At 48.6% G+C, this 27,876-nt stretch overlaps 1 protein-coding gene across 1 annotated transcript in view; it reads left to right on the top strand.

Moving 5' to 3' along the window:
- The window catches only part of TSPOAP1 (TSPO associated protein 1), a 2,439,191-nt gene extending 2,412,673 nt beyond the window's left edge, over nucleotides 1–26,518 (top strand). The window contains exon 31 of the mRNA XM_069226865.1: nucleotides 25,139–26,518. The gene's annotated coding sequence lies outside the window, so the exon portion shown is untranslated. The remainder of the gene's footprint in view (nucleotides 1–25,138) is intronic.
- Nucleotides 26,519–27,876: the final 1,358 nt, after the last annotated feature.

Here is a 27,876-nt window from a genome sequence, read left to right as displayed (position 1 = left end):
GGAAATCTGTTGTTATCTTATGCTACTGCACCAGCCTTTGCAACGCTACTTTTTTACTCTTGCATACAGAACAAAAGCTTTTGTTTAAGATTTTAATTTGTGCACTGCATGCATACAGATGGCTACTGCAGCCATTTTCATAGCTGAGTTGGATGTGAAGTGAGAACAAACTATTTGATTTGAGGAATGTAGTTATCTGATAGAGACTTCTAGCTGCAGATTCCTTATCTTAGAATTCCCTGGCATCAGCTTCGGATCTGGAATTTTTCTACTGAGCAGTACCCTGCGCTCGCCGTAGGGTGGCGTAGTTCGGATCTGCGTGCGTCGTCCGGCTCCACAGGGCGTCGGCAGCGTCATTGGAGCTGTCTGTGGTTGTCTATATAGACGCCACCTCGGAGTGCGTATGTCAGTTCTTTTCCTTCCGTGCCATTTAAGTGCAGATCCGTGAAGAGCTATCCTTTGCATCAACAGATGTCAAAGTTTTTTCGTCTTGATTGTTTGAAGCATGTCTTCTAGAAAGACTGGATTCAAACCGCTTGGTGCATGTCATCGCACCATGTCAGTCACTGATCCACTCAGAGTGTGTCTCTAGTGTTTTGAGAAGGATCACGACTCGACTTCGTGTTCCGACTATCGGGCCATGGCTCCAAAGACCTTGAGGGACAGATCCCTCAAACTTCTTGCGGCCCCACAGCTGTCTTCGGTCAGCGCGACTCCGAGGAGGTCACGGTCCCGCAATAGGAGGAGGTCGCAGCACTGCTCCCGGAGCCCCAAGTCCTCTTCCTCGCATTCGAGGTCATCCGATCACTCAGGTAAGAGGCACAAGAAGAAGAAAGTCCAAGCGGACTTCAACTTCACCACAGCCGTCAGTTGATGAGGCGTCTAGGGAACGTCGACGTTCCGAGCGTGGATCCGTGGAGCCGTCGCCAGGGCCGACTCCATGTCTTCCCTCTTTTCCGGGGACTGGAGCGACCCCCACTCAAATAAAGGAATTTTACAAGGCCATGCGTCTTGTTTTTGAGCGGGCTGCACCCTCGGTTGGGTCTTTGGGCCTCGTGGAGTCAGCAGGGGCCCCATCAAGTTCAACATCGGGCGCTTCGGCCTCAGCACGGTTGGGCACCCCAGGATCCGATAGCAGACCCGGACCGGCGCCCGTCCCACACAGTCGACCTCCTCCGGCACAGGGTCCGATGTTGACGCTTCCTCCACCACCGGTGGTAGCCCCATCCTCATTCCGGATGATCTAGAGCGACGTCGTACGACGCCGACGGCGCCATTTAAGCCCAGATCATTGCCTGAGCCTTATTCTGAACAGCCAGGCACAGGAGAAGAGTGGGAGGGGTCTGAGGACCTTTTAGAGTACGACCTGGAGCAAGAACAGGACTGGTATGAGGATATAGGGGAGGCCAGTGGACTGGACACATCTCCAGATATTTCTATGCTCTCGGGAGCTTCTTATGCTATGGTGGTACGTAGGGCTTCTTGGACCTAGACTTGTCCACGGTGCCGGTCAGGACGAATCTCCTGACAGAGGTGCTTCAGCCGGGGGTGACTACATCAGAGCCGATGTTGCCCTTCAATGAGGCCCTAACGGACCTCCTTCTGTGAACATTGTCCAAACCCAGCTTGGGCTCCTGTGAATAGGACAGTCAGCTGCTGCCATAGACCTGCTCTAAGCCACCCTAGTTTCCATACCCAAAACCCCACCCCAGAGAGCTTGGTGCTCCAAGCCTCTACTTCCCGTGGTGCCTTCCCTTCCGCTCCCCGGGATAGGGAAGGCCAAGAGGCTGGCTCAGCTTGGAAAGAAAATGTTTTCTTCCTCCAGCCTGGCATTGAGGTCAGTAAACACCTCTTGCCTATTGGGCCGTTTCTTCCATACTTTATGGGATATGGTGGCACAGGTGCTGCCCCAGGTCCCGGAGGGCATACGGGACAATCTCACCCAGGCTGTCAAGGAAGGGAGAGATGCAGCCAAGTTTACAATCAGGTGTGGATTGGACACGACTGACTTGCTGGGTAGAGTGATTGCGTTGACAGTGCCCCTACGTTGCCACGCCAGGCTACGTTCAACTGGCATTTCAGGGGATGTCCAGTCAAGTTTGATGGACGTGCCCTTTGATGGCTCTCGCTTTTTTGGTGAGAAGACAGACTCCGCGCTTGAAAGGTTTAAGGATTCTTGAGCTACGGCCAGATGCTTGTGACTCTCAGCACCAGCTCGACAGCAGTCTGTCTTCCGTCCCTTTCGAGGCTTCATAAGGGGTGCGGTACCACGTCAGCTACAACTAAGCCACCATCCTCAGGCTTCACACAATCCCGGGAGAGGACGTGGTCGTGGTACCATGAGACCCAGAGGGTCTGGCCAGCGGTCAGCCACCACACAGCCCCCCTCCACTGCGCCCAAGCCCTCCTACTGTGGTTCTGCAAGACCATGTCTGTCCAGTTGGAGGGAGGATTCAATTTCATCTCCCTCACTGGCATTCTATCACAACGGACAAATGGGTCTTGCAGATCATAAGGAAGGGCTATTCCCTCCCCTTGTAGTCTTCTCCTCCCTCTATCCCTCCGACAAAAGAGCGGGTGATTGAGGACCATTTGGTTTTGCTCCGCAAGGAAGTTACGGCTCTCTTGGCCAAGGGAGCTATAGAAAGGATCCCGATGTCAGAAGTAGGCAGTGGTTGTTATTCCCGCTACTTTCTGATACCCAAAAAGAATAAGGGTCTTTGCCCTATCTTGCATTAAAAGGGCGTCCATCTCTTCCTCAAGAAGGAGGAATTCAAGATGCTCACTCTTGCTAAAGTCTTGTCTGCCCTAGACCAAGGAGACTGGATGGTAGCGTTGGACTTGCAAGATGTGTATTTTCATATCCCCATCCTGCCCGCCCACAGGCGTTACTTGCGGTTCAAGGTGGGCCACGAGTCCTTTCAGTTTACCGTGCTCCCTTTCGGTCTCACCAGCGCCCCTCAGGTGTTCACAAAGTTGATGGCGGTGGTAGCAGCTCATCTGCCCAGGTCAGGGATTTCAGTCTTCCCCTACCTCGACGATTGGCTGTTGAAGGCTCCGATGCCCCAGGCTCTCGTCACCCACCTCCAGACAACGGTGAACCTCCTGCATTTGCTGGGGTTCACTATCAATGTGCCGAAGTCACACCTGACTCCCTCCCAGAAGTTCACTTTTATCAGAGCTGTTCTGGACACAGTGCATAATAGGGCCTATCCTCCCGAGCAGCGAGTCCAGGATATTCAGGTTATGATACCGACGTTTCGGCCTCTGTCCTGGATTTCAGTGAGACAGGCTCCGAGGCTGTTGGGACTCATGGCTTCCTGCATCCTGTTGGTCAAGCATGCCAGATGGCATATGAGGGCTCTGCAGTGGGACCTGAAGTTCCAATGGGCACAGCAACAGGGAAATCTTACTGACGTGGTTCAGATCCCGGAGGGGACTGCAAACGATCTGCAGTGGTGGTTAGTGAACTGCGATTGGGTCAAAGGCAGACTCCTCTCCCTTCCCGAACCAGATCTCACAGTAGTGACAGATGCACCACTTCTGGGATGGGGTGGCCATGTGGGAGAGGTGGAGATCAGGGATCTCTGGTCCCCGGCAGGATCCGGGCTCCATATCAACTTGTTGGAGCTTCGAGCGATCCGACTAGCATTAAAGGCATTTCTTCCTGTTGTGAAAGGGAATGTAGTGCAGGTGTTCACGGACAACACCACTGCAATGTGGTATTGCAACAAGCAGGGCGATGTGGGGTTGTGGACCCTTTGTCAAGAGGCTCTGCGTCTCTGGACATCGCTGGAACAGCAGGGCATAACCCTGGTGGTTGAACACCTGGCAGGTTCTCTGATTGCCAGGGCAGACAAACGCAGCCAACGATGCTTAGCGGATCACGTATGGTATCTCGATCTGGAGGCGGCGCAAGGACTCTTTCAGAAGTGGGGAGAGCCTTGGTTAGATCTGTTTGCCTCCATAGAGAATGCGCAATGTCAGCAATTTTACGTGTTGGAGTTTCCAAGGGGGCTATCGCTAGGCAACGCTTTTCATTACAAGTGGAGTTCAGGCCTCCTGTACGCTTTTCTGCCCATACCACTTCTGCCCAGAGTTCTCAAGAAAATCAAGAACGACCGGACCCAAGTAATCCTAGTGGCTCCGAATTGGGCACAGAGAGTGTGCTATCCAGAGCTTCTCAAAAGGAGCATCAGTCCTCCAATCAGGTTGCCTCTTCAGGAGGATCTTCTGTCGCAGCAGCAGGGGAAGGTTCTTCACCCGAACCTGTCAACCTTGCGGCTTCATGCGTGGAGGTTGAGCGGTGACAGTTGATGATTTTTGACCTCCCTTCTGAAGTTTGTAATGTCATTCTGGCAGCCAAGCGTCCCTCTATTAAGTAGATTTACACCTGCCGGTGGAAAGTTTTCTTTCATGTTGTACAGAGAGGTCTATTGATCCTTTTTCTTCTTCTCTATCTAATATCCTTTTGTTTATTCTATCTTTTGCCCCAACAGGGTTCCTCCTTAGGGACTCTCAAGTGCTATCTTGCGGCCTTATCGGTTTTTCTATGCTTGCCCGACCAACCATCTTTGTTGAAGTCTCCCATCGTACAAAGATCTTTAAAAGGGCTTGTGCATATTTTTCCACCTGTGCCTTTTGTCATTCCCCAGTGGGATCTTAATGTTGTTCTTACTTTCCTAATGTGTCCTCCTTTTGATCCTTTACATAACTGTCCTCTCCGGCTGCTCACTATCAGAACAGCCTTTTTGGTGGCAATTACATGTGCCAGGGGAGTGAGTGAGCTGCAGGCTTTATCATCGAAACTGCTGTATCTCACAATATATCCTGATAAAGTAGTCCTCAGAAGTGGTGCCTCTTTCCTCCCCAAGGTGGTGAACCCTTTCCATTTGGGTCAAAATATCACCCTGCCCACCTTCTTTAGGAGAGGAGCGTCTCCATCGGCTGGACCCAAAAAGAGCGTTTTCATTCTACCTTGACCCCACAAAAGAGCAGACGACGAACTCTTTGCGGGACACGTTGGTGCAAAGAAGGGTTGGGCTGTACAGAAATGGTCCATTTTGCGCTGGGTCTTTCTCTGTACAAAGATTTGCTACGCTTTGGCCAAGAAGCAGCCTCCAGAGGGCTTGAGGGCTCACTCTACCAGAGCGTTAGCTCATGGCATGCCAGTACTTGACTTCTGCCAAGCAGCAACGTGGGCTTCTTTGCACACGTTTGCGAGACACTACTGCCTGGATAGGCAGGTGAGGACAGAGGGGCATTTTGCCCGCTCGGTCCTGCAGGACTTCCTGGTGTGAAATATATCCTCAAGACCCACCACCAGGAGTTATAGCTTGGGTATCTATTCTAAGGTAAGGAATCTGCAGCTAGAAGTCACTAGCAGATGAACAAGTTACTTACCTTCGGTAACAAATTATCTGGTAGAGACTCTATCTAGCTGCAGACTCCTTATACCCACCCAAGCCTCCCCGCTCTGCGGACGGTGCACGTGGATCCGAACGACGCCACCCGACGGCGCGCGCAGGGCAGTGCTCAGTAGAAAAATTCCGGATTCAAAGCTGACGCCAGGGAATTCTAAGGTAAGGAATCTGCAGCTAGATAGAGTCTCTGCCAGATAATGTGTTACCGAAGGTAAGTTGTTCATCTGTGTAAGTAGGATGGTCATAATCCATTAAGCGCCTAATGACCTTACAAATCAAAAACCTTTTTGATGGGTTCTATCAAGTGATATTTTAGTTGTGTGACAAAAGCACACAGGTCCCATGCATCACTTCTGTCATAGGCCATATGCTCTTATTCATCATTATTGGCTAAGGCATTCTTAATCTGCCCAGTCTGTTTCAGTGCTTAATTTGTAAATTAAAACATGCTGGTGCCCAAATCACTATTTTGAAACACGCGGCTGCAGCATTTAAATGTGCGAGCCATCTCAGTCCTCTTTAATCCATTTACAGCCACTCCCGGCCCCTTCAGCTCACTCTTGCAGCTTTCTGCTTTCTCCCTTTGTTACCATTTTTCGTTTTTCTCTTCCTCCACTTTTCCCAATTGAGTCTTTTGCTCACAGTAAATGCCTGATGCAGAAAACTAAGTGCTGACTCTCACAAATAAGTGCCTCACTCCGGAAATCACCAACCTCAATATAAGCACTGGTCGGTATGCATCTTCAGCTGCCTCATATCAGACTTTATTGCCCCCCTCATCATCAACTCCAAGTACTTCCTTGTCCTCTGCAATTTCAGTTACCATCTGGAAGAACCCTCAGATACCTGCTCCTCTGACAACCTTGAACTCTGCACAACGTAAACAGCTTGTCACAGATCCCATTCACAATGCAGAGCACACTTTAGACACAATCTTCTACAGCAACAGCTTCAGCTACCAATCTACCTCACCACTCACATAGACTGACCACTACATTATCCATTTCAAAATCTCCACGCCACAAGCCAAAGCTCCCATCAACATAAACCAGCTCAGCCGGAGCTGGGAACAGAATAATGGAAACTGACTTGCGTAGCACACTCGAAACAGACCAACCCAACACCACCAACAACCAAGCCGAGGACATCATCAGTTTCAACCAGTGGCATTCCAACTGTGCTGAAATTCTGCCACCCATCAAAACTCATGAACACTGCTGAACCAAGAAACAAGCCTCCTGGTAAACGGAAGAACTCGGAGACACCAAAAGATTTTGCAAAGAGCTGGAAAGGAAACGGATAGCCAACCATAATGCCAACTCCAGATCAACCTATGAGGCTGCCCTCAGGCACTACCACCACCTCCTAGGAGACCCCAAGAGAAGAACCCTCACGAATAGGATCGAAGCCAGCTCCAACAATGTCAAAGAAAAATTTGATATCATAAAGGAATACACCACCTAAGAAGCCTCAGCCAACTCCACCACCCTTCCTAAGAACTCTGTAACTAATCTGCAAACTTCAACAGCAAAATTGAAAAGATCTACAAACAGTTTTGAGAAACAACCAAACCCTGAGGACATCATTAGCAAGCTGCCCGCCTACCACTCAGACAGATACCTAACTAACTGGAGAGCACTCACTGAGGAAGATACCACTTCAGTCATGAAAATCATCCATTTCAGGGAGCCCACAGACCCATGTCCAGATCATATCTATTACTAGGGAGGACCTGTGATCAAATTCCTCACTCACATCATCAACTCATTTAGCAAGTCTGCAACCTTCCCCAAGGACTGAAATCATGCTGCAGTCATGGCCCTCCTCAATAAACCGTTGGCAGACTCCAACGAACCAAGCAACTTCCGCCCCATCTCCCCTCTACCTCTATCCAGCAAAGGTGATATAAGAGAAGACAGTCAACCAACAATTCACCAACCACCTGCAACTTTGCAGTCTTCTTGACCACTCGGAATCCTGCTTTCGAAGCAACAACAGTATGGAGGCAGCACTTACCTGATAGAGACTTCTAGCTGCATATTCCTTAGCATTTGTTTTCCCAGGCTGCCGGCTGGATCCTGAAATGTTTGCTGAGCAATACCCCTTGCGTGCACCATCAGGTAGCTCCATTCGGCTCTGCGTGGCATTGTTGGCGTTGTTGGCACTAATATAGACACCACCCAGGCATACGGGTGTCAGTTCTTTCTTTCTGCATCAGTTACCGCAGATCTGGAGAGAGCTACCCCTCTGTCGCATTTTGATAGGCTTTTTCTCAAATTTTTTGTCGAGTTTTTATTTGTGTGTGTCAAGGATGTTGTAGGCGGCTGACTCAGTATATGGTATACATCTATGGGTGAGGCACCTTTTACAGAGTGCAGGCAACTCTTAGTGATAGTGTTAGTGGTTCCAAATAATCAAAGCTCTCATCAGGTGTAGGGAAATGTCTCCGTTGGCATGGTTACCCACTAATCCTTTGCCTTTTGTTGATGCTAGTTATGATTGAAAGTGTGCTGGGATCCTGCTAACCAGGCCCCAGCGGCCGCCCCTGTGCATCTGAGGGTGTGTTTTGTGTGCCTACTTGTGTCCTCTCCAGTGCTCTACATTGTAAGTGCAGGGTAGCTATCAAGAGTATATGGTCTGGGAGTCTGTCAATTACGAACCCCACAGTTCCATTATGGCTACACTGAAATCTTGGAAGTTTGGTTTCAAACTTCTCAGCACAATAAATCCACACTGATGCCAGTGTGGGATTTATTGAAAAATGCACACAAAGGGCATCTTAGAGATGCCCCTGTGTACCAGTCCAAACACCAGTGTTAGGCTGACCAGTTCCTGCCAGCTTGCCACAACCAGAAGGGTTTCTGGCCACATAGGGTGAGTGCCTTTGTCACTCTGTGGCCAGGAACAACGCATGCACTGGGTGGAGGTGCTTCTCACAACGCCCTGCAGGAACTGTAACACCTGGCACTGAGCATCAAAGGCTCATGCCTGTTGTTATAGCGCCCCAGGGCATCCCACCTGTAGGAAGTTGGCTCTGTATATACTATTTCAAAGTAAGAAATAGTGTGCACAGAGTCCAAGGGTTCCTCTTAGAGGTAAGATAGTAGCAAAACTAGATAATTCTAATGCTCTAATTTGTGGTAGTGTGGTCGAGCAGTAGGCTTATCAGAGGGTAGTGTTAAGCATTTGTTGTACACAAACAGGCAATAAAAGAGGAACACACACTCAAAGACTTACTCCCGGCCAATAGGTTTTTATATAGAAAAATATATTTTCTTGGTTTATTTTAAGAACCACAGGTTCAACATTTGAAGTATACACATAAAATGCAAGGTACGTCATACAGGTAAGTTAGGAACTTTGAATAAAAGCAATATCATATACAGTCTTTGTTAAAATGGCAATAAGCTATTTTAAAAGTGGACACTGCAAAAATCAACAGTTCCTGGGGGAGGTAAGTATTGGTTAGTTTTTCAGGTAAGTAAGGCACTTACAAGTTAAAGTTCCTGGGCATAGGCAGCCCACCATTGGGGGTTCAAGGCAACCCCAAAGTCACCGCACCAGCAACACAGGACTGGTCAGGTGCAGAGGTCAAAGGAGGGCCCAAAACACATAGGCGCCTATGGAGAACAGGGGCGCTCCGGTTCGAGTCTGCCAACAGGTAAGTACCTTCGTCTTCGGAGGGCAGACCAGGGGGTGTTTTGCAGAGCACTGGAGAGGACATAAGTAGGCACACAAAACACACCCTCAGCGGCACAGGGGCAGCCGTGTGCAGTGTGCTTAGCAGGCGTCGGGTTTTCAATAGGAATCAATGGAGGGACCAGGGGGTCACTCTAGCGGTGCAGGCAGGGCACAGGGGGCTTCTCGGGGCAGCCACTGACTGGGCTAGGCAGAGGGTCACCTGATGGTCACTCCTGCAATGGAGTTTGGTTCCGTCTGGTCGGGGGGCTGCAGGTACAGTGCTTGGTCCAGGCATCGGGTTCTTTGTTCCAGGCAGTCGCGGTCAGGGGGAGCCTCTAGATCTTCTCTGCATGCGTCGCTGTGGGAGTCCAGGGGGGTCATCTCAGGTTACTCACAAGGTCGCAGTCGCCTGGGAGGCCTCCCTGCAGTGTTGGTTCTCTGGATCTCGAGCCAGGGTTGTCGGGTGCAGAGTGTGAAGTCACACGCTTCCGGTGGGAAAAGTGAGTTCTTTAAAAGTTGCAAGAAAGTTGTTGCTGTATTTGAACAGTGCCGCTGTTCTCTGGAGCTTCTTGGTCCTTCGGGTTCAGGGCAGGCCTCTGAGGCTTCAAAGCTTGCTGGTCCCTGTCGGATGCGTCGCTGTACAGGTTCTTTGAGTCTGGAGACAGGCCGGTAGGGCTGGGGCCAAGTCATTTGTCGTCTCCGTCATCTCTGCAGGGCTTTCAGGTCAGCAGTCCTTCTTCTTGTAGTAGGTTGCAGGAATCTGATTTCCTGGGTTCTGGGGTGCCCCTAAATCCTAAAGTTAGGGGGATGTTTACGTTTGGGGTGCAGTAGCCAATGGCTACTGCCCTGGAGGGTGGCTACACCCTCTTTGTGCCTCCTCTCTTAGGGGAGGGGGGCACATCCCTATTCCTATTGGGGTAATCCTCCAAAACCAAGATGGAGAGGCAGTATGCATGTGCTGAGTGAGGGGTCCCCAGGGTGGCATAAGACATGCTGCAGCCCCTAGATACCTTCTCTGGCATCAGGGCCCTTGGTACCAGGGCTACCGTTTCCAAGGGACTTATCTGTGTACCAGGGCTGTGCCAATTGTGGAAGCAAAGGTACAGTTTAGGGAAAGAACACTGGTGCTGGGGCCTGGTTAGCAGGGTCCCAGCACACTTTCAATCATAACTGGCATCAGCAAAAGGCAAAAATTCAGTGGGTAACCATGCCAAGGAGGCATTTCCTTACAGTCCACGATTGGCTGTTGAAGGCGAACTCACCCCAGACAGTCGTCTTCCACCTTCAGACTACAGCGAACCTGTTGTATTCGCTGGGGTTCACTTTCAACGTGCCTTTCATTGGAGCTGTTCTGGATTCAGTGCAGTTTCGGGCATAGCCACCCAAAAAGTGAGTCCAGGATATTCAGCTATGATACCAAAGTTTCAGCTTCTGTCCTGGATTTTGGTGAGAATGACTCTGAGTCTGCCGGGCCTCATGGCCCCCTGCATCCTGCTGGTTCAAAATGCCAGATGGCATATGCGGGCTCTGCAGTGGGACCTGAAGTTCCAGTGGGCGCAGCATCAGGGGAATCTCTCCGACAAGGTCCAGATCTCAGAAGGAACTGCGAGAGACCTGCATTGGTGGTTAACAAATCAGGATTGGGTCATGGGCAGATCCCTCTCCTTTCCCCAACCAGATCTTAGTCATGACAGATGCGTCACTCCTGGGATGGGGTGGCCACATGGAAGAGACAGAGATCAGAGGCATCTGGTCTCTGGCGTAAACCGGGTTCCATATCAATCATCTGGAGCTCCAAGAGATTCAACTAGCATTAAAAGCATTCCATCCCTCTCTCCAGGGGAAAGCAGTGCAGGTTTTCACAGACAACACCACCGCCATGTGGTATTGCAACAAACAAGGTGGAGTGGGGTCATGGACCCTTTGTCAAGAGGCCCTTCGCCTCTGGACTTGGCTGGAACATCAGAGCATTTACCTGGTGGTTCAACACCTGGCAGGCTCCTTGAATGCTAGAGCAGATGAACTCACCCGACGATGCGTGGTCGATCACAAATGGCATCTCCATCCAGAGGTGGTGCAAGATTTCTTCCTGCCATGGGGAGAACCTTGGTTAGACTTGTTCGCTTCCGTAGAGAATGCGCAATGTCAGCTGTTTTGCGCCTTGGAGTTTCCAAGGCGGCACTCGCTCGGCAAGGCTTTTCAATGCAAGTGGAATTCAGGCCTCCTGTATGTGTTTCCGCCTATACCACTTCTGCCCAGAGTTCTGAAGAAGATCAGGCAAGACCGGGCCCAAGTAATACTGGTGGCTCCGGACTGGGCACGAAGACTCTGGTGTCCTGAGCTCTTGAACATGGCCATAGTTTCTCCGATCAAACTCCCCCTTCGGGAGGATCTTCTGTCACAGCAGCAGGGGAGGGTCCTCCACCCGAACCTGTCAACTCTGCGGCTTCATGCGTGGAGACTGAGCGGCAACAGTTGACGTCTTTTGACCTGCCACCCGAAGTCTGTGACATTATCTTGGCAGCCAGGCGTCCTTCAATCAAAACTGTATATGCCTGTCGTTGGAAGAAATTTGTGGCATGGTGCATCGACAAATCTGTTGATCCTCTATCTGCTCCTCTTTCTCAAGTCCTTCTCTTTATTCTTTCCCTTGCCAGGCAGGGTTCCACCTTGGGCACTCTTAAGGGATATCTCTCTGCTATCTCTGCTTTCTTGAGGTTACCAGATCAGCCTTCCTTATTTAAATCTCCTATAGTTGGGAGGTTTCTTAAAGGCCTTACACATCTCTTTCCTCCTATCCCATTCATCATGCCCCAATTGGATCTCAACCTGGTCTTACCATACCTTATATGTACCCCGTTTGAACTGCTTCACAACTGTCTCTTACGTCTCTTAACTATCAAGACTGTCTTTTAGTTCTCATTACTTCTGCCCGCAAAGTAAGTGAACTCCAGGCTCTATCATCTAAGCCATCTTTTCTGGCCATACATCCTGACAAAGTGGTGCTTCGCACTAGGACTTCTTTTCTACCTTAGATAGTGACACCCTTCCATGTCAGACAGTCCATCACCTTGCCTACCTTTTATGCACCCCCACATCCCTCTCATGAAGCGGAGAGACTCCACTGTCGGGACCCAAAAAGAGTGTTGGCGTTCTATCTTGATCGTACCAAGACTTCGGGCGGTCGATCAACTCTTTGTGGGATGTAGGGAGTTGGCTCTGTATATACTATTTCAAAGAAAGAAATAGTGAGCACGGAGTCCAAGGGTTCCCCTTAGAGGTAACATATTGGCAAAAAGAGATAATTCTAATGCTCTATTTTGTGGTAGTGTGGTCTAGCAGTAGGCTTATCAGAGGGTAGTGTTATGCATTTGTTGTACACACACAGACAATAAATGAGGAACACACACTCAAAGACTTACTCCAGGCCAATAGGTTTTTATATAGAAAAATATTTTTTCTTAGTTTATTTTAAGAACCACAGGTTCAAGATTTACAAGTAATACTTTGGTATTCTAGGTATTTTAAATAATCACAATAGCATGTACAGTTTTGATAAAATGGCAATAAGCTATTTTAAAAGTGGTCACAGTGCAAAAATCAACAGTTCCTGGGGAGGTCAGTAAATGTTAAGTTCACAGGTAAGAAAAACACTCACAGGGTTCAAAGTTGGGTCCAAGGTAGCCCACCGTTGGGGGTCCAAGGCAACCCCAAAGTTACCACACCAGCAGCTCAGGGCCGGTCAGGTGCAGAGGTCAAAGAGGTGCCCAAAACACATAGGCTTCAATGGAAACAGGGGTGCCCCGGTTCCAGTCCGCCAGCAGGTAAGTACCCGCGTCCTCAGAGGGCAGACCAGGGGGGTTTTGTAGGGCACCGGGGGGGACCCAAGCAGGCACAGAAAGTACACCCTCAGCGGCACAGGGGCGGCCGGGTGCAGAGTGCAAACAGGCGTCGGATTTTGTATTGAAAGCAATGGGGAGACCTGGGGGTCTCTTCAACGATGCAGGCAGGCACGGGGGGCTCTTCGGGGTAGCCACCACCTGGGCTAGGCAGAGGGTCGTCTGGGGGTCGCTCCTGCACTGGAGTTCGGTTCCTTCAGCTCCTGGGAGCTACGGGTGCAGTGTTGGTTCCAGGCGTCGGGTTCCTTGTTACAGGCAGTCGCGGTCAGGGGGAGCCTCTGGATTTCCTCTGCAGGCGTTGCTGTGAGGGCTCAGGGGGGTCAACTCTGGCTACTCACGGGCTCGCAGTCGCCTGTGAGTCCTCCCTGTAGTGTTAGTTTTCCGTAGGTCGAGCCGGGGGCGTTGGGTGCAGAGTGGAAAGTCGCACGCTTCCGGCGGGAAACGTGAAGTCTTTAAAGTTGCTTCTTTGTTGCAGAAAGTTACAGTTTGTTGAACAGGGCCACTGTTCTCGGGAGCTTCTTGGTCCTTTAGATGCAAGGCAGTCATCTGAGGCTTCAGAGGTCACTGGTCCCTGTTGGATGCGTCGCTGTTGCAGTTTTTGTCGAAGTAGGGAGACAGGCCAGTGGGGCTGGAGCCAAATAAGTTGTTGTCTCCGTCTTCACTGCAGGGCTTCAGGTCAGCAGTCCTTCTTCTTCTTTAGGTTGCAGGAATCTATCTTCCTCGGTTCTGGGGGGCCCTAAATGCTGGATTTAGGGGTGTGTTTAGGTCTGGGAGGGCAGTAGCCAATGGCTACTGTCCTTGAGGGTGGCTACACCCTCTTATTGCCTCCTCCCTGTGGGGAGTGGGACACATCCCTAATCCTATTGGGGGAATCCTCCTTCTACAAGATGGAGGATTTCTAACAGTAAGAGTCACCTCAGCTCAGGACACCTTAGGGGCTGTCCTGACGGAAGGGTGACTCCTCCTTGTTTTTCTAATTATCTCCTCCAGCCTTGCCGCCAAAAATGGGGGCAGTGGCCGGAGGGGCGAGCATCTTCACTAGCTGGGATGCCCTGTGGCACTGTAACAAGGGGGGTGAACCTTTGAGGCTCACCGCCAGGTGTTACAGTTCCTGCAGGGGGAGGTGAGAAGCACCTCCACCCAGTACAGGCTTTGCTCCTGGCCTGACAAAGGCACTCTCCCCATGTGGCCAGCAACATGTCTGGTGTGTGGCAGGCTGGCAAAAACTAGTCAGCCCACACTGGAAGTCGGGTATGTTTTCGGGGGCATCTCTAAGCTGCCCTCTGGGTGTATTTTACAATAAAGTGCACACTGGCATCAGTGTGCATTTATTGTGCTGAGAAGTTTGATACCAAACTTCACAGTTTTCAGTGTAGCCATTATGGTGCTGTGGAGTTCGTGTTTGACAGACTCCCAGACCATATACTCTTATGGCTACCCTGCACTTACAATGTCTAAGGTTTTGTTTAGACACTGTAGGGGCATAGTGCTCATGCACATATGCCCTCACCTCTGGTATAGTGCACCCTGCCTTAGGGCTGTAAGGCCTGCTAGAGTGGTGACTTACCTAAGCCACAGGCAGTGTGAGGTTGGCATGGCACTCTGAGGGGAGTGCCATTTCGACTTAGTCATTTTCTCCCTACCAGCACACACAAGCTGGGAAGCAGTGTTTATGTGCTGAGTGAAGGGTCCCTAGGGTGGCATAAGACGTGCTGCAGCCCTTAGAGACCTTCCCTGGCATCAGGACCCTTGGTACAAGGGGTACCAGTTACAAGGACTTAACTGAGTGCCAGGGTTGTACCAATTGTGGAGACAAAGGTACAGTTTAGGGAAAGAACAGTGGTGCTGGAGCCTGGTTAGCAGGGTCCTAGCACACTTTCAAATAATAACTTAGCATCAGCAAAGGCAAAAAGTCAGGGTGTAACCATGCCAAGGAGGCATTTCCTTACGCAACCCCCTCCCAAATGAAAGAGGATGAGACCAACCTTTCCCAAGAGAGTCTTCATTTTCTAAGTGGAAGAACCTGGAAAGGCCATCTGCATTGGCATGGGCAGTCCCAGGTCTGTGTTCCACTATAAAGTCCATTCCCTGTAGGGATATGGACCACCTCAACAGTTTAGGATTTTCACCTTTTATTTGCATTAGCCATCTGAAAGGTCTGTGGTCAGTCTGAACTACAAAGTGAATACCAAAGAGGTATGGTCTCAGCTTCTTCAGGGACCAGACCACAGCAAAGGCCTCCCTCTCAGTGGCACTCCAACGCTGCTCCCTGGGGAGTAACCTCCTGCTAATGAAAGCAACAGGCTGGTCAAGGCCATCATTTTTTGTTTGGGACAGAACTGCCCCTATCCCATGTTCAGAGGCATCAGTCTGCACAATGAACTGCTTGGAGTAATCTGGAGCTTTGAGAACTGGTGCTGTGCACATAGCTTGCTTCAGGGTGTCAAAGGCCTGTTGGCATTCTGCAGTCCAGTTTACCTTCTTGGGCATTTTCTTAGAGATACGTTCTGCGAGGGGTGTCACTATGGATCCATATCCCTTCACAAACCTCCTACAATAACCAGTCAAGCCAAGGAATGCCCTGACTTGAGTCTGGGTTTTTGGAGCTACCTAGTCCAGAATAGTCTGGATCTTGGGTTGGAGTGCTGAACTTGGCCTCCACCTACAAGGTGCCCAAGTAAACCACAGTACCCTGCCCTATCTGACATGTAGATGCCTTGATAGAGAGGCCTGCTGCTTGCAGGGCCTGCAAAACCTTCTTCAGGTGGACCAGGTGATCCTGCCAGCTGGAGCTAAAGACAGCGATATCATCAAGATAAACTGCACTAAAGGACTCCAAGCCAGCAAGGGCTTGATTCACCAACCTTTGGAAGGTGGCAGGGGCATTCTTTAAGCCAAAGGGCATCACAGTAAACTGATAGTGCCCATCAGGTGTAGAGAATGCTGTCTTTTCTTTTGCTCCTGGTGCCATTTTTATTTGACAGTACCCTGCTGTCAAGTCAAAGGTACTTAAGTATCTGGCAGCGCCGAATTTGTCAATTATCTCATCTGCCCTTGGAATGGGATGGGCATCTGGCTTGGTGACAGAATTAAGTCCTCTGTAGTTCACACAAAACCTCATCTCTCTCTTGCCATCTTTTGTGTGAGGTTTGGGATTAAGACCACTGGGCTAGCCCAGGGGCTGTCATAGTGCTCAATGACTCCCAATTCCAACATCTTGTGGACTTCCACTTTGATGCTTTCCTTAACTTGGTCAGACTGTCTAAAACTTTTGTTTTTGACAGGCATGCTGTCTCCTGTGTCCACATTTTGGGTACGCAGGTGTGTCTGACCAGGGGTTAGGGAAAAGAGCTCAGCAAACTGTTGTAGGACCTTCCTGCAGTCAGCTTGCTGTTGGCCATAGAGGGTGTCTGAGTAGACCACTCCATCGACTGAGCCATCTTTAGGGTCAGTGGAGAGGAGATCAGGGAGAGGTTCACTCTCAGCTTCCTGGTCCTCATCTGTAACTATTAACATGTTTACATCTGCCTTGTCATGAAAGAGTTTGAGGCGGTTCACATGGATCACCCTTTTGGGGGTCCTGCTAGTGCCTAGGTCTACCAGGTAGGTGACCTGACTCTTTCTCTCTAGCACTGGGTAAGGGCCACTCCATCTGTCCTGAAGTACCCTGGGAGCCACAGGCTCCAGAACCCAGACTTTCTGCCCTGGCTGAAACTCAACCATAGCAGCCTTTTGGTCATACAACATCTTCTGGAGTTGTTGGCTGGCCTCAAGTTTTTTACTTGCCTTTTCCATGTACTCTGCCATCCTGGAACGTAGGCCTAGTACATAGTCCACTATATCTTGCTTAGGCTCATGAAGAAGCTCTCTCCCAGCCTTCTTTCACAAGAGATAGTGGTCCCCTAACAGGATGGCCAAACAGAAGTTCAAAGGGGGAAAACCCTACTCCCTTCTGAGGCACCTCTCTGTAGGCGAAAAGCAGACATGGCAAGAGGACATCCCATCTCCTTTTTTAGCTTTTCAGGGAGCACCATGATCATGCCCTTCAATGTCTTGTTAAATCTTTCTACAAGACCATTGGTTTGTGGATGGTATGGTGTGGTGAATTTGTAAGTCACCCCATACTCATTCCACATGTGTTTCAGGTATGCTGACATGAAGTTGGTACCCCTGTCAGACACCACTTCCTTAGGAAATCCCACTCTGGTAAAGATACCAATGAGTTCTTTAGCTACTGCAGGGGCAGTAGTGGACCCAAGGGGAATTGCTTCAGGGTACCTAGTGGCATGATCCACTACCACTAGGATATACTGGTCCCCTGAGGTTGTGGGAGGTTCCAGTGGACCCACTATGTCCACACCCACTCTTTCAAAGGGGACCCCCACCACTGGAAGTGGAATGAGGGGGGCCTTTGGATGGCCACCTGTCTTACCACTGGCTTTACAGGTGGCACAGGAGACACAAAACTCCTTTACTTTCTGGGACATGTTGGGCCAATAGAAATGGTTGACCAACCTCTCCCAAGTCTTCGTTTGTCCCAAATGCCCAGCAAGTAGAATATCATGGGCTAAGGTCAGAATGAACTTCTTAAACTCCTGAGGCACTACCACTCTCCTAGTGGCACCAGGTTTAGGATATCTTGCCTCAGTGTAGAGGAGTCCATCTTCCCAATAGACCCTATGTGTTCCAGTGATTTTTCCTTTGGTCTCTTCAGCAGCTTGCTGCCTAAGGCCTTCAAGAGAGAGACAGGTTTCTTGCCCCTTACACAACTGTTCCCTTGTGGGTCCCCCTGGGCCTAAGAGTTCAACCTGATAAGGTTCCAACTCCATGGTCTAAGTTCCCTCAGAGGGCAGAACTTCTTCCTGGGAAGAGAGGTTCTTTTTCTTTTGTTGTGTTGAGGCTGGTTCCCCAGTCTTTCCTTTTCTCTTGGAGGGTTGGGCCATTATTCCAGGCTCCAACACCACTTTTTCACCCTGAGCCTTGCACTGTGCCCTTGTCTTGACACACATTAGTTCAGGGATACCCAGCATGGCTGCATGGGTTTTGAGGTCTACCTCAGCTCATGCTGAGGACTCCAGGTCATTTCCAAGCAAACAGTCTACAGGGATATTTGAGGAGACTACCACCTGTTTCAGGCCAGTGACCCCTCCCCATTCTAAAGTTACCATAGCCATGGGATGTACTTTAGTCTGATTGTCATCGTTAGTGACTGGATAAGTTTGTCCAGTCAGGTATTGTCCCGGGGAAACCAGTTTGTCTGTCACCATTGTGACACTGGCACCTGTTTCCCTAAGGCCTTCTACACTAGTCCCATTAATTAAGAGTTGCTGCCTGTATTTTTGCATATTAGGGGGCCAGGCAGCCAGTGTGGCTAAGTCCACCCCACCCTCAGAGACTAATGTAGCTTCAGTGTGAACCCTGATTTGCTCTGGGCACACTGTTGATCCCACCTGGAGACTGGCTATTCCAGTGCTAACTAGAGAAGAGTTTGAAGTGGAACCTTTCTTGGGACAGGCCTTGTCTCCAGTTTGGTGTACCTGCTGATTACAGCTACGACACCAGGCCTTTTTGGGATCAAAGTTTTTACCCTTGTACCCAAAATTAGATTGTGAAGCGGCTTTGGACCCTCCCTCCTGAGCAGGTTTTTGGGGCCCTGTAGAAGACTCTTTACTTTTACCCTTGGATGTCTCAACACTCTTCCCCTGGGGAGTCTTTGTGACACCTTTCTTTTGGTCACCCCCTGTGGAAGTCTTGGTCACCCTAATCTTGACCCAATGGTCCGCCTTCTTTCCCAATTCTTGGGGAGAAATTGGGCCTAGGTCTACCAGATGCTGATGCAGTTAATAATTGAAACAATTACTTAAAAGGTGTTCTTTCATAAACAGATTGTACAGCCCATCATAATCATTTACACCACTGTCATTAATCCAACCATCCAGTGTTTTGACTGAGAAGTCAACAAAATCAACCCAGGTCTGGCTCGAGGATTTTTGAGCCCCCCTGAACCTAATACTGTACTCCTCAGTTGAGAATCCAAAGCCCTCAATCAGGGTAGCCTTCATGAGGTCATAGGATTCTGCATCTTTTCCAGAGAGTGTGAGGAGTCTATCCCTACACTTTCCAGTTCACATTTCCCAAAGGAGAGCACCCCAGTGAGATCTGTTTACTTTTCTGGTTGCACAAGCCCTCTCAAAAGCTGTGAACCATTTGGTGATGTCATCACCATCTTCATATTTAGTTACAATCCCTTTAGGGATCTTTAGCATGTCAGGAGTATCTCTGACCCTATTTAAGTTGCTGTTGTCATTGATGGGAGCTAAGCCCATCTCTTGTCTTTCCCTTTCTATGGCTAGGAGCTGTCTCTCCAAAGCCAATCTTTTGGCCATCCTGGCTAGCAGGAGGTCATCTTCATTGAGACTGCTCTCAATGGTTATAGAGCTGTTGGACTCTCCTGTGAGAGAAGCAACATCTCTGACTATCACTTCTGGAGTCAGGGTTGGAAAAACCCTGGACTCCCTATCTAGGACTGGAGGTGGGAAGTCCTCCAAATCACTAGTGTCCCCCTCTGTGAGGGCATCATCAGAGGGGTTGTTTTTAGCAAACTCTGCCAAAAGCTCCTGGAGCTGTACTTTGGTAGGGTTTGAACCAGTTTTTATCTTTTTGATTTTGCAGAGAGACCTTAACTCTGACATCCTAATATGCAGGTAAGGGGTGAGGTTGAGTTTCACCACCATCTCTTCTGCAGCAGACATTTTGTTTCTAAAAGTTGGAATACTTTTTAAGAATCTAAAACTATCCCTAGAACTTCATTCAAACTTTTACAAAACTTTTAAACTCTAAAAGAAATGCTAACAGGGACTAACACAAGGCCCTAGCAGGACTTTTAAAAATGTAGAAAAATAGCTCAAATTTCAAAAATCAGTTTCTAATGATAATTTTGGGGATTTAGTCGTGTGATCAGGTATTGGCTGAGTAGTCCAGCAAATGCAAAGTCTTGTACCCCACCGCTGATCCACCAATGTAGGAAGTTGGCTCTGTATGTACTATTTCCAAGTAGGAAATAGCATGCACAGAGTAAAAGGGTTCTCCTTGAAGGTAAGATAGTGGCAAAAAGAGATAATTCTAATGCTCTATTTTGTGGGAGTGGTCGAGCAGTAGGCTTATCAGAGGGTAGTGTTAAGCATTTGTTGTACACACACAGGCAGTAAATGAGGAACACACACTCAAAAGACAATTCCAGGCCAATAGGTTTTTATATAGGAAAATATATTTTCTTAGTTTATTTTAAGAACCACAGGTTCAAGATTTACAAACAATACTTTAAATGTAAGGTATTTCACTCAGGTATCTTAGGAACTTTGAAGTATCACAATAGCACGTACAGTTTTGGCAAAAATGGCAATAAGCTATTTTAAAAGTGGACACAGTGCACAAATCAAAAGTTCCTGGGGGAGGTAAGTATTTGTTAGGTTCACAGGTAAGTAAAGCACTTACAGGGTTCAAAGTTGGGTCCAAGGTAGCCCACTGTTGGGGGTTCAGGGCAACCCCAAAGTTACCACACCAGCAGCTCAGGGCCGGACAGGTGCAGAGGTCAAAGTGATGCCCAAAACACATAGGCTTCAATGGGAATAGGGGTGCCCGGTTCCAGTCTGCCAGCAGGTAAGTACCCGCGACTTCGGAGGGCAGACCAGGGGGGTTTTGTAGGGCACTGGGGGGGACACAAGCATTTATAGAAAGTACACCCTCAGCGGCACAGGGGCGGCCGGGTGCAGAGTGCAAACAGGCGTCAGGTTTGCAATAGGTTTCAATGGGAGACCCAGGGGTCTCTTCAGCAATGCAGGCAAGGGAGGGGCTCCTCGGGATAGCCACCACCTGGGCTAGGAAGAGGGCCACCTGGGGGTCGCTCCTGCACTGGAGTTCGGTTCCTTCAGGTCCTGGGGGCTGTGAGTGCAGTGTCTTTACCAGGCGTCGGGTTCCTTGACGCAGGCAGTCGTGGTTGGGGGATCCTCTGGATTCCCTCTGCAGGCGTCGCTGTGGGGACTCAGCGGGGTCAACTCTGGCTACTCACGGGTTCGCAGTCGCCGGGGAGTTCTCCCTGTAGTGTTAGTTTTTCGCAGGTCGAGCCGGGGGCGTCGGGTGAAGAGGGGAAAGTCTCACGCTTCCGGTGGGAAACGTGTGGTTTTTAAAAGTTGCTTCTTTGTTGCAAAGTTGCAGTTTCTGTGGAACAGGGCCGCTGTCCTCAGGAGTTTCTTGGTCCTTTTAGATGCAGGGTAGTCCTCTGAGGCGTCAGAGGTCGCTGGACCCTGGGGGACGCGCCGCTGTTGCAGTTTTTCTCGAAGTGGGGAGACAGGCTGGTAGGGCCGGGGCCAAAGCAGTTGGTGTTTCCGTCTTCTCTGCAGGGCTTCAGGTCAGCAGTCCTTCTTCGTCTCCAGGTTGCAGGAATCTATCTTCCTTGGTTCTGGGGGCCCCTAAATACTCAATTTAGGGGGGTGTTTAGGTCTGGGAGGATAGTAGCCAATGGCTACTGGCCCAGAGTGTGGCTACACCCTCTTTGTGCCTCCTCCCTGTGGGGAGGGGGGGCATATCCCTAATCCTATTGGGGGAATCCTCCATCTGCAAGATGGAGGATTTCTAAAAGTCAGAGTCACCTCAGCTCAGGACACCTTAGGGGTTGTCCTGACTGGCCAGTGACTCCTCCTTGTTTTTCTCATTATCTCCTCCAGCCTTGCCGCCAAAAGTGGGGGCAGTGGCCGGAGGGGCGGGCATCTCCACTAGCTGGGATGCCCTGTGGCGCTGTAACAAAGGGGGTGAGCCTTTGAGGCTCACCGCCAGGTGTTACAGTTCCTGCAGGGGGAGGTGTGAAGCACCGCCACCCAGTACAGGCTTTGTTACTGCCCACAGAGTGACAAAGGCACTCTCCCCATGTGGCCAGCAACATTTCTGGTGTGTGGCAGGCTGGCAAAAACTAGTCAGCCCACACTGGAAGTCGGGTATGTTTTCAGGGGGCATCTCTAAGATGCCCTCTGGGTGTATTTCACGATAAAATGTACACTGGCATCAGTGTGCATTCATTGTGCTGAGAAGTTTGATAACAAACTTCACAGTTTTCAGTGTAGCCATTATGGTGCTGTGGAGTTTGTGTTTGACAGACTCCCAGACCATATACTCTTATGGCTACCCTGCACTTACAATGTCTAAGGTTTTGTTTAGACACTGTAGGGACATAGTGCTCATGCACCTATGCCCTCACATGTGGTATAGTGCACCCTGCCTTAGGGCTGTAAGGCCTGCCAGAGGGGTGACTTACCTATGCCACAGGCAGTGTGAGGTTGGCATGGCACTCTGAGGGGAGTGCCATGTCGACTTAGTCATTTTGTCCCCACCAGCACACACAAGCTGTGAAGCAGTGTGCATGTTCTGAGTGAGGTGCCCTAGGGTGGCATAAGACATGCTGCAGCCCTTAGAGACCTTCCCTGGCATCAGGGCCCTTGGTGCGAGGGGTACCAGTTACAAGGGACTTACCTGAGTGCCAGCTTTGTGCCAATTGTGGAGACAAAGGTACAGTTTAGGGAAAGAACACTGGTGCTGGGGCCTGGTTAGCAGGGTCCCAGCACACTTTCAAACCATAAGTTAGCATCAGCAAAAGCAAAAAGTCAGGGGGTAACCATGCCATGGAGGGATTTCCTTACATGGGATATGTGGGTGCAAAGAAGAGGAAGGCGGTGCACAACAGGACCATTTTATGGTGGGTAGTCTTATGCATCAAACTGTGCTACACTCTGCCTAAAAAGCAACCTCCCGAAGGTTTTCGCGCTCAGTCCACCGGAGCTACTTGTGCTACCACAGCGGTAGCACGGGGCGTTCCAGTCCTGGACATCTGTCAGGCAGTGACGTGGGCATCTCTGCACACTTTTACCAAACACTGCTGCCTGGACAATCAGGTCCGAAGGGACAGCTACTTTGGCAGTTCGGTCCTGCAGGACTTCTTGGTGTGATCTTGGTTCGCAGCCCACCACCGGGGATGGTATTGGTCGGGTATCTATTCAAAGGTAAGGAATCTGCAACTAGAAGTCTCCATCAGATGCACAAGTTACTTACCTTCGATAACAATAGATCTAGTAGAGACATATTCTAGTTGCAGATTCCTTACAGACCCGCCCATCCTCCCTGCACTGAGAACTGATTTCTAGGGACAGGAACTTTCCCTTAAGGGGCCTAGTTTTGGCGCACCACTCATAGTGATCTTTGTGGCTCTGCGCTACTGGCGTGGAAAGTCGTGAAAAGAAACTGATGTCAGCGCACCGGGGTGGCGTCTATTTACGACCACAATGTCATCACGGTGAGCACGATGCCAACGACGCCTGCGGAGTCAACCGACGCCATCTGACGGCGCGCAGAGGTACTGCTCGAAGAAAAATCTCCGGATCCAGTCTGACACCTGGGAAATTCAAAAGTAAGGAATCTGCAACTAGAATATGTCTCTACCAGATATATCGTTACTGTAGGTAAGTAACTCGTACTTCATTTCAACCTAAGTTAGTTTCAGATGTTCATACTAACCAATCTATCGCACTCCCTACTTTTTTCCTAATCCTACCACAGCATTCGAGAGAACTCTACATTCTCTTAGTGTTAAGAGTTTTGAGTTCTATTTGAACAAGTTAAAGAGTATTAGAAAATCGAACACCCTCTTTATAAATTGTGGTCCTTGGTGACCAGGTTTGGCAGCTTCAAAACAATCCATATCAAGATGGATAGTTTGTATTTCTTTCTGCTACCAATTTGCTAACAAACCTTTGCTAGGTGAACCCACAGCACACACTATGAGAGTGAAGGCACCTACTACAATTTGGGCCAGACAAATCCCCATTACAGATATCTGTAAGGCAGCCATTTGGAGGTCTTTACACACTTTTTCAAGACATTATTTCCTTGACACAGTCAGTTAGGCTCATGCAAGGTTCGGACATGGAATCTGTTTAAATAGCTCCATTTTTGTTTTTTGGTGGGGCGTGGAGATTTATTATCTGAGGACACTGAGTATGGTACAATTAGGGTACGGAAAAAAATTGTCACACTTACATCTGTCAGCCATAGTGGAGCTCTTTTTTCTTTAGCTTGCTACTCTATTCAGCGCTTAATACTATCAATGAAGATCCTACAATGCACAAGGAAAAGTTACATACATGTAGTCCTAGTTCTGCATCATAGGCATCTTCATTACAGTCATAAACGGCCCTTCCTCCTCCCTAGTTGTCAAAGCATATGTGTTCTTAACTTCACTATTAAAAAAATGACACTCACAGGCAAACTGCCACTACAGTGCATTGTGGGATAGGTTTCTTCTGAGGTTCTTAAAGGTACAGGTCTTTTTTAAAGTTCCTATCGGACTGCAATTTCTCTTCATGTTGTTGGTCAGAGGCAGACTTTTTTCCATGTCAAAGGGTGCAAGTTTAAAAGACTCTTTTACAGGTTTTTCATCCATTCTGCTACAAAGGAAAATACATCCCTTACAGCCTACACTGGAGATTTATGGAAAATAGTTTTCAGTGATGAACATTCTTCAGTCTCATTTCCAAACGTTCAAGTATATGTTTAAGAAGGTTTTTGGGGGTCCGTGCTGGCAACGGAAAATTATTCAGCATTTATGACTTCAATGAAGATATTTACGATGCAGAACTAGGACTACAGTTATGTAAATGTTCCTTGAAAAATGTCAACGTTCATGTCATTGAGAAATGTTGTACTTTTTCATGCTTACTTTTCTTGGCAAATAACAGGACAAGTAGTCACTGAGCATCCGGGTCTGAATAAGGTGAAGTCAATGAATTTATGGTCTTAAGGACTTTGGTATGCCTAATGAGCGGTTATATGTGAGTTACACATGTTGACTGCACTCTGGCGATAGTGCTGTAGATGCTGACAACTTTTCTACAGCTCGGAATGTTTTAAATGTGCCATGTAATCAACCATTAAAATCTCACCCGCTAGTACACGTTCAACAATATGTGCTCACAAACATCTACGTAACTCTGCATCTCGTGTTATTTACAGGCATGCAGGAAAGTTTCAAAAGTTTATATTTTTGTGGATTGTAATAGTACATTTCTCACTGTCTGTCTCTCTTATTTTTAGTCTAGTTTAGAAGCTTACAGTGAATTGATGCAGGCATCTCCGGACTCAGGCGAAGATCCAGCTCACTACTGACTTTGTCATTCAACACCAGAGCAAGTAGAATTGTTGGACATTAATCCTTGGAGCAAAAAGAAGAAAGGGTTGTTCTTTAAAGGCAGAACTTTTTTTTTAAACTGGGATCTAATAAAAGAGACTAATACAGCCGTATAGCACAGTGTTGTGCGATACCTGATATTCATGTCTAGCCTTGCTTTCTTCACACAGGGGGAGAGAGGCAGTAAATGTAACACGTTTTAAGGTATTTCTTTCTTGTAGAGTTATTGCTGATTGCCTACTAGGTGGGTGGTCTGACTATGAACTTCCTCCATGTGTGGAGGCCAAACGTTAGAGAACCCACGGCAATGAATTGATCGCCTGGTCACCATTTACCAGTTAGTTAGAAGATTCTCAGTCATAGGAAAACCTGTGAACATGGTCTCCATGCTTGCATTAATTTCTGCTTTCCTGTTCATCTCTGGTTCAAAGACAGGGGCTACATCTGTTGTAATACTGTGAGTTCCCTAGCATATAAATTGCACTGGAAATTCCTTCTCTTCCGTTAAGATGAGGTCGCCTTGGCGCATAGCAGATATTTGCACTGGCTTGCCCACCTAGGATCTCCTTCAGACTGCCTGAATTTCTGTTCGTTGTGTATGTGTGGAAATCTGCAGCTGTGTCTGAGACAACGCACTCTCTTGTCCTTTATGACGGGGCCCAATTAGCGTTCATGTATTGGGGCTTCTGGCCTTTAGGGCTTTCCCCGCTCAATGTTGGTAGCATATGCTTTTTAAGTTATTGAGTAAAAGGTCATGTGTGTATTGGAAGCATGTTGGAAAATGAATACGTTCTGCCTTATTTTATCTATTTACAAGTTTTACCGGTTTACATAGTATTGACTGTTATTAGATATGATCCTTGAGCACCCTTGGGAATCTGATGACCTTAAAACCCAGTAGGAATGCAAGTTCCGAAACATTTCGGTTTATTTTCTTTTTTTAAGAGTGAGCAGGTGTTGAGAATAACCCTTTCGAGGGGTTTTAATTTTATTTTCTGTGAGTATATATTAACACTACACCTATTAAACGTTAGGAATTGGTTTCTTGTTGGAAGCCACACATAAATATGAATTTAGAATTTATCACTTTTTTAAAAGTATGGTGTTTTTGTATCACAAGATTTCTACATCAGTATTCCGAATATTTATTAGTTAATTATTTTATGTTTCATGAAGGTATTGAAGGTGGACTGGGGTTTGGTTTCGGGACACTAGGAGTGGGCGATGCAATATGTTTTGATTAAAAACACAGATACATTTTATTCTAATAAAGTATATTTTCACAGAAGCATGGTGAAGTTGTGGGTTTTTTCTTCAAAGAATATATTATGAGAACGTGTGGTGTGTGTAAGTTTTGGTAGACTTTCAAAGAATATATTATGAGAACGTGTGGTGTGTGTGTAAGTTTTGGTAGACTCTGGGTAAACGACCCAGGTCTCTCAGCTTCAACTGAATTGATAAACATGGACCTGGCTAGTATTTTTATAGATCACCAAAAGACAGCCTGTACATCCTTCGAGATTCTTGGAGTATCTGATGAAGCAAATTTAGCCCACGAATGGCTCCTTGTTTCAACCTCACTCCTGGCATTTTTCCAGAATTGAGTCCTGCCCCTGCCTATCGGGCTGTATTTATGAAGGAGATCTCTTTGTCTTCCGATATATTCTGTGAAGGGTAATACATTTTAGAACATGCACTTCAAATATTTCATTAATCAGATAGAGACTTCTAGCTGCAGATTCCTTACCTTAGAATTTCCTGGTGTCAGCTTGGAATCCGGAAGTTGCATGAGCTGTCGGGTGGCATCGTTCGGATCCGGGTGCCATCGGCATTAGAGCCGTTTGTGAGAACACGGTCGCCTATAAAAGGCACCACTTAGGTGCGTGTACGTCAGTTCTTTTCCTCCCATGCCAGTTAGCGCAGATCTGGAATCGAGCTACCCTCTGTCTTTTTTTGACAGGCCTTTTTCGACCTTTTAGTCCAAGATTTTTTTCAAGTCTGCGAGAAAGTCATATAGGAAGATCGGGTTCAAGGTGTGCAGATCCCCATAAGGTATGTCTCTGGTGTTTGGACCGAGCCTCAACTCGAAGTCGTGTTCTGACTGCCAGGCCATGGCTCTGGAAGCTTTGAAGGAGCGGTCTCCTCAGAGGTCACTGTCCCGGTCAAGGAGGAGGAAGTAGTAGGACCGCTCCAGGAGCACTCAAGGTCCTCCAGGCACTCTGGGATAGAGGCACAAGAAGAAGAAGAAGTCCAAGCGGACTTCGATTTCACCTTGTCCTTCGGCTATCAAGGCAGGTTGGGAATGACAACGTTCCGAGCACGGTTCCGCTAAGCCAATGCCAGGGTTGACTTTGAGCCTCCCCCCCCCCTTTCTGGGAGCCAAAGCGACCCCCGCTCAGTTCAAAGAGTTTTATGAGGCCATGTGTCTCGTATTTGAGTGGGCTGGCGTGCCCACCAGTGGCACGAGCCCCATTCTCATACCTGATTATCCGAAGCCGGCACAACGCGGATTCCGGTTTCCGATGGCTCCAACAGGGGCTAGATCATTGCCTGAGTCTTATTATGATCAACCAGGCATTGGTGAGGAATGTGAGGGGTCTCAGTACCCTCTTGAGTATGGGTTGGAGTAAATGAACTGTTATGA

The sequence above is a fragment of the Pleurodeles waltl genome, chromosome 3_2 (genome assembly GCF_031143425.1).
Source record: "Pleurodeles waltl isolate 20211129_DDA chromosome 3_2, aPleWal1.hap1.20221129, whole genome shotgun sequence".
Taxonomy (NCBI): domain Eukaryota; kingdom Metazoa; phylum Chordata; class Amphibia; order Caudata; family Salamandridae; genus Pleurodeles; species Pleurodeles waltl.
Note: the sequence above shows the minus strand (reverse complement) of the source record. Positions and strands in the feature narration are given on the sequence as shown.